Source organism: Lissotriton helveticus, chromosome 6 (assembly GCF_964261635.1).
Source record: "Lissotriton helveticus chromosome 6, aLisHel1.1, whole genome shotgun sequence".
Lineage (NCBI taxonomy): Eukaryota > Metazoa > Chordata > Amphibia > Caudata > Salamandridae > Lissotriton > Lissotriton helveticus.
In genome coordinates this window covers 865,393,204-865,409,049 of record NC_136067.1, presented here as the reverse complement: position 1 = coordinate 865,409,049, position 15,846 = coordinate 865,393,204, and positions in this window count along the sequence as shown.

The window sequence follows — 15,846 nt, the reverse complement described above, 5'->3', positions numbered from 1 at the left end:
CCACACACACACTCTAATGCTGGGCACTGCTGGGCACTGGTGGGAGTCTTAGCCACACACACACTCTAATGCTAGGCACTGCTGGGCACTGGTGGGGGTCTTAGCCACACACACACTCTAATGCTGGGCACTGCTGGGCACTGGTGGGGGTCTTAGCCACACACACACTGTAATGCTGGGCACTGCTGGGCACTGGTGGGGGTCTTAGCCACACACACACTCTAATGCTGGGCACTGGTGGGGGTCTTAGCCACACACACACTCTAATGCTGGGCACTGCTGGGCACTGGTGGGGGTCTTAGCCACACACACACTCTAATGCTGGGCACTGCTGGGGGTCTTAGCCACACACACACTCTAATGCTGGGCACTGCTGGGCACTGGTGGGGGTCTTAGCCACACACACACTCTAATGCTGGGCACTGCTGGGGATCTTAGCCACACACACACTCTAATGCTGGGCACTGCTGGGCACTGGTGGGGGTCTTAGCCACACACACACTCTAATGCTGGGCACTGCTGGGGGTCTTAGCCACACACACACTCTAATACTGGGCACTGCTGGGGGTCTTAGCCACACACACACACTGTAATGCTGGGCACTTCTGGGCACTGGTGGGGGTCTTAGCCAGCCACACACACACTCTAATGCTGGGCACTGCTGGGGGTCTTAGCCACACACACACTCTAATGCTGGGCATTGCTCGGCACTGGTGGGGGTCTTAGCCACACACACACTCTAAAGCTGGGCACTGCTGGGGGTCTTAGCCACACACACACTCTAATGCTGGGCACTGCTGGGCACTGGTTGGGGTCTTAGCCACACACACACTGTAATGCTGGGCACTGCTGGGCACTGGTGGGGGTCTTAGCCACACACACACTCTAATGCTGGGCACTGCTGGGGGTCTTAGCCGCACACACACTCTAATGCTGGGCATTGCTGGGCACTGGTGGGGGTCTTAGCCACACACACACTCTAATGCTGGGCACTGGTGGGGGTCTTACCCACACACACACTCTAATGCTGGGCACTGGTGGGGGTCTTAGCCACACACACACTCTAATGCTGGGCACTGCTGGGCACTGGTGGGGGTCTTAGACACACACACACTGTAATGCTGGGCACTGCTGGGCACTGGTGGGAGTCTTAGCCACACACACACTCTAATGCTAGGCACTGCTGGGCACTGGTGGGGGTCTTAGCCACACACACACTCTAATGCTGGGCACTGCTGGGCACTGGTGGGGGTCTTAGCCACACACACACTGTAATGCTGGGCACTGGTGGGGGTCTTAGCCACACACACACTCTAATGCTGGGCACTGGTGGGGGTCTTAGCCACACACACACTCTAATGCTGGGCACTGCTGGGGGTCTTAGCCACACACACACTCTAATACTGGGCACTGCTGGGCACTGGTGGGGGTCTTAGCCACACACACACACTCTAATGCTGGGCACTGCTGGGCACTGGTGGGGATCTTAGCCACACACACACTGTAATGCTGGGCACTGTTGGGCACTGGTGGGAGTCTTAGCCACACACACACTCTAATGCTAGGCACTGCTGGGCACTGGTGGGGGTCTTAGCCACACACACACTCTAATGCTGGGCACTGCTGGGCACTGGTGGGGGGTCTTAGCCACACACGCACTCTAATGCTGGGCACTGCTGGGGGTCTTAGCCACACACACACTCTAATGCTGGGCATTGCTGGGCACTGGTGGGGGTCTTAGCCACACACACACTCTAATGCTGGGCACTGGTGGGGGTCTTACCCACACACACACTCTAATGCTGGGCACTGGTGGGGGTCTTAGCCACACACACACTCTAATGCTGGGCACTGCTGGGCACGGATCTATGATGTTACAACGCGTTATTTTACAACGCGTTCCGTTACAACGCAGATTTTACAACGCGGGATCCATTACAACGGATGTCATTACAATGCATGGCATTACATCGCAGGTGCTATTACAACGCATGGCATTACATCGTAAATATAGGTAAGTTGACTTTTTTTTTAAAATGTTATTTAGTTTATTGTAATTAAATTTTTTTAAATAATTTAATTAAAAGACATTTAAAAATTGTGATTAATTTAATTTAATAAAATAATATCTATTTAATAAATGTAAATATAATAAAAATTGTAATTAATTTAATTTAATTAAAAAATGTAATTAATGTAAAATAATTAATTTAATTTATTAAATATATTTCATTTAATTTAAAAATGGTAAATATAATTTAATTATCCCTAAAGCCAAACCCTGCCCTAAAACCTAAAAACACCCCTGTACCCCAAAACCCAAACCCTACCCTGAAACCTAAAAACACCCCTGTACCCCAAAACCCAAACCCTGCCCTGAAACCTAAAAACACCCCTGTACCCCAAAACCCAAACCCTGCCCTGAAACCTAAAAACACCCCTGTACCCCAAAACCCAAACCCTGCCCTGAAACCTAAAAACACCCCTGTACCCCAAAACCCAAACCCTGCCCTGAAACCTAAAAACACCCCTGTACCCCAAAACCCAAACCCTACCCTGAAACCTAAAAACACCCCTGTACCCCAAAACCCAAACCCTGCCCTGAAACCTAAAAACACCCCTGTACCCCAAAACCCAAACCCTGCCCTGAAACCTAAAAACACCCCTGTACCCCAAAACCCAAACCCTACCCTGAAACCTAAAAACACCCCTGTACCCCAAAACCCAAACCCTGCCCTGAAACCTAAAAACACCCCTGTACCCCAAAACCCAAACCCTGCCCTGAAACCTAAAAACACCCCTGTACCCCAAAACCCAAACCCTACCCTGAAACCTAAAAACACCCCTGTACCCCAAAACCCAAACCCTACCTTGAAACCTAAAAACACCCTGTACCCCAAAACACCTATACATATACTCCTATACTCATATTTATTTAAAAAATTACTTAAAATAATAAATATTAATTTATAATACTTAAAATAATAAATATTAATTTATAATATTTAAAAACATAAATAAATATTTTTATTTATTTTTATTTATAATTAATATTAATTAAATCATTTATATAATATTAAATAAAATTAAAATAAATTATATACTTACCAATACTTACGATGTAATGGTATGCGTTGTAATAGTATCTGCGATGTAATGCCATGCGTTGTAATGCCATGCGTTGTAATGGATCCTGCGTTGTAATAGCTGCGTTGTAACAGCATTACGACGTAAAAGTTGCGTTGTAAGTGATATTTACCCTGGGCACTGGTGGGGGTCTTAGCCACACACACACTCTAATGCTGGGCACTGCTGGGCACTGGTGGGGGTCTTAGCCACACACACACTGTAATGCTGGGCACTGCTGGGCACTGGTGGGGGGTCTTAGCCACACACACACTCTAATGCTGGGCACTGCTGGGGGTCTTAGCCACACACACACTCTAATGCTGGGCATTGCTGGGCACTGGTGGGGGTCTTAGCCACACACACACTCTAATGCTGGGCACTGGTGGGGGTCCTACCCACACACACACTCTACTGCTGGGCACTGGTGGGGGTCTTAGCCACACACACACTCTAATGCTGGGCACTGCTGGGCACTGGTGGGGGTCTTAGCCACACACACACTCTAATGCTGGGCAATGCTGGGCACTGGTGGGGGTCTTAGCCACACACACACTGTAATGCTGGGCACTGCTGGGCACTGGTGGGAGTCTTAGCCACACACACACTCTAATGCTAGGCACTGCTGGGCACTGGTGGGGGTCTTAGCCACACACACACTCTAATGCTGGGCACTGCTGGGCACTGGTGGGGGTCTTAGCCACACACACACTGTAATGCTGGGCACTGCTGGGCACTGGTGGGGGTCTTAGCCACACACACACTCTAATGCTGGGCACTGGTGGGGGTCTTAGCCACACACACACTCTAATGCTGGGCACTGCTGGGCACTGGTGGGGGTCTTAGCCACACACACACTCTAATGCTGGGCACTGCTGGGGGTCTTAGCCACACACACACTCTAATGCTGGGCACTGCTGGGCACTGGTGGGGGTCTTAGCCACACACACACTCTAATGCTGGGCACTGCTGGGGATCTTAGCCACACACACACTCTAATGCTGGGCACTGCTGGGCACTGGTGGGGGTCTTAGCCACACACACACTCTAATGCTGGGCACTGCTGGGCACTGGTGGGGGTCTTAGCCACACACACACTCTAATGCTGGGCACTGCTGGGCACTGGTGGGGGTCTTAGCCACACACACACTCTAATACTGGGCACTGCTGGGCACTGGTGGGGGTCTTAGCCACACACACACACTCTAATGCTGGGCACTGCTGGGCACTGGTGGGGATCTTAGCCACACACACACTGTAATGCTGGGCACTGTTGGGCACTGGTGGGAGTCTTAGCCACACACACACTCTAATGCTAGGCACTGCTGGGCACTGGTGGGGGTCTTAGCCACACACACACTCTAATGCTGGGCACTGCTGGGCACTGGTGGGGGGTCTTAGCCACACACACACTCTAATGCTGGGCATTGCTGGGCACTGGTGGGGGTCTTAGCCACACACACACTCTAATGCTGGGCACTGGTGGGGGTCTTACCCACACACACACTCTAATGCTGGGCACTGGTGGGGGTCTTAGCCACACACACACTCTAATGCTGGGCACTGCTGGGCACGGATCTATGATGTTACAACGCGTTATTTTACAACGCGTTCCGTTACAACGCAGATTTTACAACGCGGGATCCATTACAACGGATGTCATTACAATGCATGGCATTACATCGCAGGTGCTATTACAACGCATGGCATTACATCGTAAATATAGGTAAGTTGACTTTTTTTTTAAAATGTTATTTAGTTTATTGTAATTAAATTTTTTTAAATAATTTAATTAAAAGACATTTAAAAATTGTGATTAATTTAATTTAATAAAATAATATCTATTTAATAAATGTAAATATAATAAAAATTGTAATTAATTTAATTTAATTAAAAAATGTAATTAATGTAAAATAATTAATTTAATTTATTAAATATATTTCATTTAATTTAAAAATGGTAAATATAATTTAATTATCCCTAAAGCCAAACCCTGCCCTAAAACCTAAAAACACCCCTGTACCCCAAAACCCAAACCCTACCCTGAAACCTAAAAACACCCCTGTACCCCAAAACCCAAACCCTGCCCTGAAACCTAAAAACACCCCTGTACCCCAAAACCCAAACCCTGCCCTGAAACCTAAAAACACCCCTGTACCCCAAAACCCAAACCCTGCCCTGAAACCTAAAAACACCCCTGTACCCCAAAACCCAAACCCTGCCCTGAAACCTAAAAACACCCCTGTACCCCAAAACCCAAACCCTACCCTGAAACCTAAAAACACCCCTGTACCCCAAAACCCAAACCCTGCCCTGAAACCTAAAAACACCCCTGTACCCCAAAACCCAAACCCTGCCCTGAAACCTAAAAACACCCCTGTACCCCAAAACCCAAACCCTACCCTGAAACCTAAAAACACCCCTGTACCCCAAAACCCAAACCCTGCCCTGAAACCTAAAAACACCCCTGTACCCCAAAACCCAAACCCTGCCCTGAAACCTAAAAACACCCCTGTACCCCAAAACCCAAACCCTACCCTGAAACCTAAAAACACCCCTGTACCCCAAAACCCAAACCCTACCTTGAAACCTAAAAACACCCTGTACCCCAAAACACCTATACATATACTCCTATACTCATATTTATTTAAAAAATTACTTAAAATAATAAATATTAATTTATAATACTTAAAATAATAAATATTAATTTATAATATTTAAAAACATAAATAAATATTTTTATTTATTTTTATTTATAATTAATATTAATTAAATCATTTATATAATATTAAATAAAATTAAAATAAATTATATACTTACCAATACTTACGATGTAATGGTATGCGTTGTAATAGTATCTGCGATGTAATGCCATGCGTTGTAATGCCATGCGTTGTAATGGATCCTGCGTTGTAATAGCTGCGTTGTAACAGCATTACGACGTAAAAGTTGCGTTGTAAGTGATATTTACCCTGGGCACTGGTGGGGGTCTTAGCCACACACACACTCTAATGCTGGGCACTGCTGGGCACTGGTGGGGGTCTTAGCCACACACACACTGTAATGCTGGGCACTGCTGGGCACTGGTGGGGGGTCTTAGCCACACACACACTCTAATGCTGGGCACTGCTGGGGGTCTTAGCCACACACACACTCTAATGCTGGGCATTGCTGGGCACTGGTGGGGGTCTTAGCCACACACACACTCTAATGCTGGGCACTGGTGGGGGTCCTACCCACACACACACTCTACTGCTGGGCACTGGTGGGGGTCTTAGCCACACACACACTCTAATGCTGGGCACTGCTGGGCACTGGTGGGGGTCTTAGCCACACACACACTCTAATGCTGGGCAATGCTGGGCACTGGTGGGGGTCTTAGCCACACACACACTGTAATGCTGGGCACTGCTGGGCACTGGTGGGAGTCTTAGCCACACACACACTCTAATGCTAGGCACTGCTGGGCACTGGTGGGGGTCTTAGCCACACACACACTCTAATGCTGGGCACTGCTGGGCACTGGTGGGGGTCTTAGCCACACACACACTGTAATGCTGGGCACTGCTGGGCACTGGTGGGGGTCTTAGCCACACACACACTCTAATGCTGGGCACTGGTGGGGGTCTTAGCCACACACACACTCTAATGCTGGGCACTGCTGGGCACTGGTGGGGGTCTTAGCCACACACACACTCTAATGCTGGGCACTGCTGGGGGTCTTAGCCACACACACACTCTAATGCTGGGCACTGCTGGGCACTGGTGGGGGTCTTAGCCACACACACACTCTAATGCTGGGCACTGCTGGGGATCTTAGCCACACACACACTCTAATGCTGGGCACTGCTGGGCACTGGTGGGGGTCTTAGCCACACACACACTCTAATGCTGGGCACTGCTGGGCACTGGTGGGGGTCTTAGCCACACACACACTGTAATGCTGGGCACTGCTGGGCACTGGTGGGGGTCTTAGCCAGCCACACACACACTCTAATGCTGGGCACTGCTGGGGGTCTTAGCCACACACACACTCTAATGCTGGGCATTGCTCGGCACTGGTGGGGGTCTTAGCCACACACACACTCTAAAGCTGGGCACTGCTGGGGGTCTTAGCCACACACACACTCTAATGCTGGGCACTGCTGGGCACTGGTTGGGGTCTTAGCCACACACACACTGTAATGCTGGGCACTGCTGGGCACTGGTGGGGGTCTTAGCCACACACACACTCTAATGCTGGGCACTGCTGGGGGTCTTAGCCGCACACACACTCTAATGCTGGGCATTGCTGGGCACTGGTGGGGGTCTTAGCCACACACACACTCTAATGCTGGGCACTGGTGGGGGTCTTAGCCACACACACACTCTAATGCTGGGCACTGGTGGGGGTCTTAGCCACACACACACTCTAATGCTGGGCACTGCTGGGCACTGGTGGGGGTCTTAGCCACACACACACTCTAATGCTGGGCACTGCTGGGGGTCTTAGCCACACACACACTCTAATGCTGGGCACTGCTGGGCACTGGTGGGGGTCTTAGCCACACACACACTCTAATGCTGGGCACTGCTGGGGATCTTAGCCACACACACACTCTAATGCTGGGCACTGCTGGGCACTGGTGGGGGTCTTAGCCACACACACACTGTAATGCTGGGCACTGCTGGGCACTGGTGGGGGTCTTAGCCAGCCACACACACACTCTAATGCTGGGCACTGCTGGGGGTCTTAGCCACACACACACTCTAATGCTGGGCATTGCTCGGCACTGGTGGGGGTCTTAGCCACACACACACTCTAAAGCTGGGCACTGCTGGGGGTCTTAGCCACACACACACTCTAATGCTGGGCACTGCTGGGCACTGGTTGGGGTCTTAGCCACACACACACTGTAATGCTGGGCACTGCTGGGCACTGGTGGGAGTCTTAGCCACACACACACTCTAATGCTAGGCACTGCTGGGCACTGGTGGGGGTCTTAGCCACACACACACTCTAATGCTGGGCACTGCTGGGCACTGGTGGGGGTCTTAGCCACACACACACTCTAATGCTGGGCACTGCTGGGGGTCTTAGCCACACACACACTCTAATGCTGGGCACTGCTGGGCACTGCTGGGGGTCTTAGCCACACACACACTCTAATGCTGGGCACTGCTGGGCACTGGTTGGGGTCTTAGCCACACACACACTGTAATGCTGGGCACTGCTGGGCACTGGTGGGAGTCTTAGCCACACACACACTCTAATGCTAGGCACTGCTGGGCACTGGTGGGGGTCTTAGCCACACACACACTCTAATGCTGGGCACTGCTGGGCACTGGTGGGGGTCTTAGCCACACACACACTCTAATGCTGGGCACTGCTGGGCACTGGTGGGGGTCTTAGACACACACACACTGTAATGCTGGGCACTGCTGGGCACTGGTGGGAGTCTTAGCCACACACACACTCTAATGCTAGGCACTGCTGGGCACTGGTGGGGGTCTTAGCCACACACACACTCTAATGCTGGGCACTGCTGGGCACTGGTGGGGGTCTTAGCCACACACACACTGTAATGCTGGGCACTGCTGGGCACTGGTGGGGGTCTTAGCCACACACACACTCTAATGCTGGGCACTGGTGGGGGTCTTAGCCACACACACACTCTAATGCTGGGCACTGCTGGGGGTCTTAGCCACACACACACTCTAATGCTGGGCACTGCTGGGCACTGGTGGGGGTCTTAGCCACACGCACACACTCTAATGCTGGGCACTGCTGGGGGTCTTAGCCACACACACACTCTAATGCTGGGCACTGCTGGACACTGGTGGGGGTCTTAGCCACACACACACTCTAATGCTGGGCACTGCTGGGCACGTGTGGGTGTCTTAGCCACACACACACTGTAATGCTGGGCACTGCTGGGCACTGGTCTGGGTCTTAGCCACACACACACTGTAATGCTGGGCACTGCTGGGCACTGGTGGGGGTCTTAGCCACACACACACTCTAATGCTGGGCACTGGTGGGGGTCCTAGCCACACACACACTCTAATGCTGGGCACTGGTGGGGGTCTTAGCCACACACCCACTCTAATGCTGGGCACTGCTGGGCACTGGTGGGGGTCTTAGCCACACACACTCTCTAATGCTGGGCACTGCTGGGGGTCTTAGCCCCACACACTCTCTAATGTTGGGCTCTGGTGGGGGTCTTAGCCACACACACACTCTAATGCTGGGCACTGCTGGGGGTCTTAGCCACACACACACACCCTAATGCTGGGCACTGCTGGGCACTTGTGGGGTCTTAGCCACACACACACTCTAATGCTGGGCACGGCTGGGGTTCTTAGCCACACACACACTCTAATGCTGGGTACTGCTGGGCACTGGTGGGGGTCTTAGCCACACACACACTGTAATGCTGGGCACTGCTGGGCACTGGTGGGGGTCTTAGCCAGCCACACACACACTCTAATGCTGGGCACTGCTGGGGGTCTTAGCCACACAACACTCTAATGCTGGGCATTGCTCGGCACTGGTGGGGGTCTTAGCCACACACACACTCTAAAGCTGGGCACTGCTGGGGGTCTTAGCCACACACACGCTCTAATGCTGGGCACTGCTGGGCACTGGTGGGGGTCTTAGCCACACACACACTGTAATGCTGGGCACTGCTGGGCACTGGTGGGGGGTCTTAGCCACACACACACTCTAATGCTGGGCACTGCTGGGGGTCTTAGCCACACACACACTCTAATGCTGGGCATTGCTGGGCACTGGTGGGGGTCTTAGCCACACAAACACTCTAATGCTGGGCACTGGTGGGGGTCTTACCCACACACACACTCTAATGCTGGGCACTGGTGGGGGTCTTAGCCACACACACACTCTAATGCTGGGCACTGCTGGGCACTGGTGGGGGTCTTAGCCACACACACACTCTAATGCTGGGCACTGCTGGGCACTGGTGGGGGTCTTAGCCACACACACACTGTAATGCTGGGCACTGCTGGGCACTGGTGGGAGTCTTAGCCACACACACACTCTAATGCTAGGCACTGCTGGGCACTGGTGGGGGTCTTAGCCACACACACACTCTAATGCTGTGCACTGCTGGGCACTGGTGGGGGTCTTAGCCACACACACACTGTAATGCTGGGCACTGCTGGGCACTGGTGGGGGTCTTAGCCACACACACACTCTAATGCTGGGCACTGGTGGGGGTCTTAGCCACACACACACTCTAATGCTGGGCACTGCTGGGCACTGCTGGGGGTCTTAGCCACACACACACTCTAATGCTGGGCACTGCTGGGGGTCTTAGCCACACACACACTCTAATGCTGGGCACTGCTGGGCACTGGTGGGGGTCTTAGCCACACACACACTCTAATGCTGGGCACTGCTGGGGATCTTAGCCAGACACACACTCTAATGCTGGGCACTGCTGGGCACTGGTGGGGGTCTTAGCCACACACACACTCTAATGCTGGGCACTGCTGGGGGTCTTAGCCACACACACACTCTAATACTGGCCACTGCTGGGCACTGGTGGGGGTCTTAGCCACACACACACTGTAATGCTGGGCACTTCTGGGCACTGGTGGGGGTCTTAGCCAGCCACACACACACTCTAATGCTGGGCACTGCTGGGGGTCTTAGCCACACACACACTCTAATGCTGGGCATTGCTCGGCACTGGTGGGGGTCTTAGCCACACACACACTCTAAAGCTGGGCACTGCTGGGGGTCTTAGCCACACACACACTCTAATGCTGGGCACTGCTGGGCACTGGTTGGGGTCTTAGCCACACACACACTGTAATGCTGGGCACTGCTGGGCACTGGTGGGGGTCTTAGCCACACACACACTCTAATGCTGGGCACTGCTGGGGGTCTTAGCCGCACACACACTCTAATGCTGGGCATTGCTGGGCACTGGTGGGGGTCTTAGCCACACACACACTCTAATGCTGGGCACTGGTGGGGGTCTTACCCACACACACACTCTAATGCTGGGCACTGGTGGGGGTCTTAGCCACACACACACTCTAATGCTGGGCACTGCTGGGCACTGGTGGGGGTCTTAGACACACACACACTGTAATGCTGGGCACTGCTGGGCACTGGTGGGAGTCTTAGCCACACACACACTCTAATGCTAGGCACTGCTGGGCACTGGTGGGGGTCTTAGCCACACACACACTCTAATGCTGGGCACTGCTGGGCACTGGTGGGGGTCTTAGCCACACACACACTGTAATGCTGGGCACTGCTGGGCACTGGTGGGGGTCTTAGCCACACACACACTCTAATGCTGGGCACTGGTGGGGGTCTTAGCCACACACACACTCTAATGCTGGGCACTGCTGGGGGTCTTAGCCACACACACACTCTAATGCTGGGCACTGCTGGGCACTGGTGGGGGTCTTAGCCACACACACACACTCTAATGCTGGGCACTGCTGGGCACTGGTGGGGGTCTTAGCCACACACACACTGTAATGCTGGGCACTGTTGGGCACTGGTGGGAGTCTTAGCCACACACACACTCTAATGCTAGGCACTGCTGGGCACTGGTGGGGGTCTTAGCCACACACACACTCTAATGCTGGGCACTGCTGGGCACTGGTGGGGGGTCTTAGCCACACACGCACTCTAATGCTGGGCACTGCTGGGGGTCTTAGCCACACACACACTCTAATGCTGGGCATTGCTGGGCACTGGTGGGGGTCTTAGCCACACACACACACTATAATGCTGGGCACTGGTGGGGGTCTTACCCACACACACACTCTAATGCTGGGCACTGGTGGGGGTCTTAGCCACACACACACTCTAATGCTGGGCACTGCTGGGCACTGGTGGGGGTCTTAGCCACACACACACTCTAATGCTGGGCACTGCTGGGGGTCTTAGCCACACACACGCACTAATGCTGGGCACTGCTGGGCACTGGTGGGGGTCTTAGCCACACACACACTGTAATGCTGGGCACTGCTGGGCACTGGTGGGGGGTCTTAGCCACACACACACTCTAATGCTGGGCACTGCTGGGGGTCTTAGCCACACACACACTCTAATGCTGGGCATTGCTGGGCACTGGTGGGGGTCTTAGCCACACACACACTCTAATGCTGGGCACTGGTGGGGGTCTTACCCACACACACACTCTAATGCTGGGCACTGGTGGGGGTCTTAGCCACACACACACTCTAATGCTGGGCACTGCTGGGCACTGGTGGGGGTCTTAGCCACACACACACTCTAATGCTGGGCACTGCTGGGCACTGGTGGGGGTCTTAGCCACACACACACTGTAATGCTGGGCACTGCTGGGAACTGGTGGGAGTCTTAGCCACACACACACTCTAATGCTAGGCACTGCTGGGCACTGGTGGGGGTCTTAGCCACACACACACTCTAATGCTGGGCACTGCTGGGCACTGGTGGGGGTCTTAGCCACACACACACTGTAATGCTGGGCACTGCTGGGCACTGGTGGGGGTCTTAGCCACACACACACTCTAATGCTGGGCACTGGTGGGGGTCTTAGCCACACACACACTCTAATGCTGGGCACTGCTGGGCACTGGTGGGGGTCTTAGCCACACACACACTCTAATGCTGGGCACTGCTGGGGGTCTTAGCCACACACACACTCTAATGCTGGGCACTGCTGGGCACTGGTGGGGGTCTTAGCCACACACACACTCTAATGCTGGGCACTGCTGGGGATCTTAGCCACACACACACTCTAATGCTGGGCACTGCTGGGCACTGGTGGGGGTCTTAGCCACACACACACTCTAATGCTGGGCACTGCTGGGCACTGGTGGGGGTCTTAGCCACACACACACTGTAATGCTGGGCACTGCTGGGCACTGGTGGGGGTCTTAGCCAGCCACACACACACTCTAATGCTGGGCACTGCTGGGGGTCTTAGCCACACACACACTCTAATGCTGGGCATTGCTCGGCACTGGTGGGGGTCTTAGCCACACACACACTCTAAAGCTGGGCACTGCTGGGGGTCTTAGCCACACACACACTCTAATGCTGGGCACTGCTGGGCACTGGTTGGGGTCTTAGCCACACACACACTGTAATGCTGGGCACTGCTGGGCACTGGTGGGGGTCTTAGCCACACACACACTCTAATGCTGGGCACTGCTGGGGGTCTTAGCCGCACACACACTCTAATGCTGGGCATTGCTGGGCACTGGTGGGGGTCTTAGCCACACACACACTCTAATGCTGGGCACTGGTGGGGGTCTTACCCACACACACACTCTAATGCTGGGCACTGGTGGGGGTCTTAGCCACACACACACTCTAATGCTGGGCACTGCTGGGCACTGGTGGGGGTCTTAGCCACACACACACTCTAATGCTGGGCACTGCTGGGGGTCTTAGCCACACACACACTCTAATGCTGGGCACTGCTGGGCACTGGTGGGGGTCTTAGCCACACACACACTCTAATGCTGGGCACTGCTGGGGATCTTAGCCACACACACACTCTAATGCTGGGCACTGCTGGGCACTGGTGGGGGTCTTAGCCACACACACACTCTAATGCTGGGCACTGCTGGGGGTCTTAGCCACACACACACTCTAATACTGGGCACTGCTGGGCACTGGTGGGGGTCTTAGCCACACACACACTGTAATGCTGGGCACTGCTGGGCACTGGTGGGGGTCTTAGCCAGCCACACACACACTCTAATGCTGGGCACTGCTGGGGGTCTTAGCCACACACACACTCTAATGCTGGGCATTGCTCGGCACTGGTGGGGGTCTTAGCCACACACACACTCTAAAGCTGGGCACTGCTGGGGGTCTTAGCCACACACACACTCTAATGCTGGGCACTGCTGGGCACTGGTTGGGGTCTTAGCCACACACACACTGTAATGCTGGGCACTGCTGGGCACTGGTGGGGGTCTTAGCCACACACACACTCTAATGCTGGGCACTGTTGGGGTCTTAGCCGCACACACACTCTAATGCTGGGCATTGCTGGGCACTGGTGGGGGTCTTAGCCACACACACACTCTAATGCTGGGCACTGGTGGGGGTCTTACCCACACACACACTCTAATGCTGGGCACTGGTGGGGGTCTTAGCCACACACACACTCTAATGCTGGGCACTGCTGGGCACTGGTGGGGGTCTTAGCCACACACACACTCTAATGCTGGGCACTGCTGGGCACTGGTGGGGGTCTTAGACACACACACACTGTAATGCTGGGCACTGCTGGGCACTGGTGGGGGTCTTAGCCACACACACACTCTAATGCTGGGCACTGCTGGGGATCTTAGCCACACACACACTCTAATGCTGGGCACTGCTGGGCACTGGTGGGGGTCTTAGCCACACACACACTCTAATGCTGGGCACTGCTGGGCACTGGTGGGGGTCTTAGCCACACACACACTGTAATGCTGGGCACTGCTGGGCACTGGTGGGGGTCTTAGCCAGCCACACACACACTCTAATGCTGGGCACTGCTGGGGGTCTTAGCCACACACACACTCTAATGCTGGGCATTGCTCGGCACTGGTGGGGGTCTTAGCCACACACACACTCTAAAGCTGGGCACTGCTGGGGGTCTTAGCCACACACACACTCTAATGCTGGGCACTGCTGGGCACTGGTTGGGGTCTTAGCCACACACACACTGTAATGCTGGGCACTGCTGGGCACTGGTGGGGGTCTTAGCCACACACACACTCTAATGCTGGGCACTGCTGGGGGTCTTAGCCGCACACACACTCTAATGCTGGGCATTGCTGGGCACTGGTGGGGGTCTTAGCCACACACACACTCTAATGCTGGGCACTGGTGGGGGTCTTACCCACACACACACTCTAATGCTGGGCACTGGTGGGGGTCTTAGCCACACACACACTCTAATGCTGGGCACTGCTGGGCACTGGTGGGGGTCTTAGCCACACACACACTCTAATGCTGGGCACTGCTGGGGGTCTTAGCCACACACACACTCTAATGCTGGGCACTGCTGGGCACTGGTGGGGGTCTTAGCCACACACACACTCTAATGCTGGGCACTGCTGGGGATCTTAGCCACACACACACTCTAATGCTGGGCACTGCTGGGCACTGGTGGGGGTCTTAGCCACACACACACTCTAATGCTGGGCACTGCTGGGGGTCTTAGCCACACACACACTCTAATACTGGGCACTGCTGGGCACTGGTGGGGGTCTTAGCCACACACACACTGTAATGCTGGGCACTGCTGGGCACTGGTGGGGGTCTTAGCCAGCCACACACACACTCTAATGCTGGGCACTGCTGGGGGTCTTAGCCACACACACACTCTAATGCTGGGCATTGCTCGGCACTGGTGGGGGTCTTAGCCACACACACACTCTAAAGCTGGGCACTGCTGGGGGTCTTAGCCACACACACACACTAATGCTGGGCACTGCTGGGCACTGGTTGGGGTCTTAGCCACACACACACTGTAATGCTGGGCACTGCTGGGCACTGGTGGGGGTCTTAGCCACACACACACTCTAATGCTGGGCACTGCTGGGGGTCTTAGCTGCACACACACTCTAATGCTGGGCATTGCTGGGCACTGGTGGGGGTCTTAGCCACACACACACTCTAATGCTGGGCACTGGTGGGGGTCTTACCCACACACACACTCTAATGCTGGGCACTGGTGGGGGTCTTAGCCACACACACAC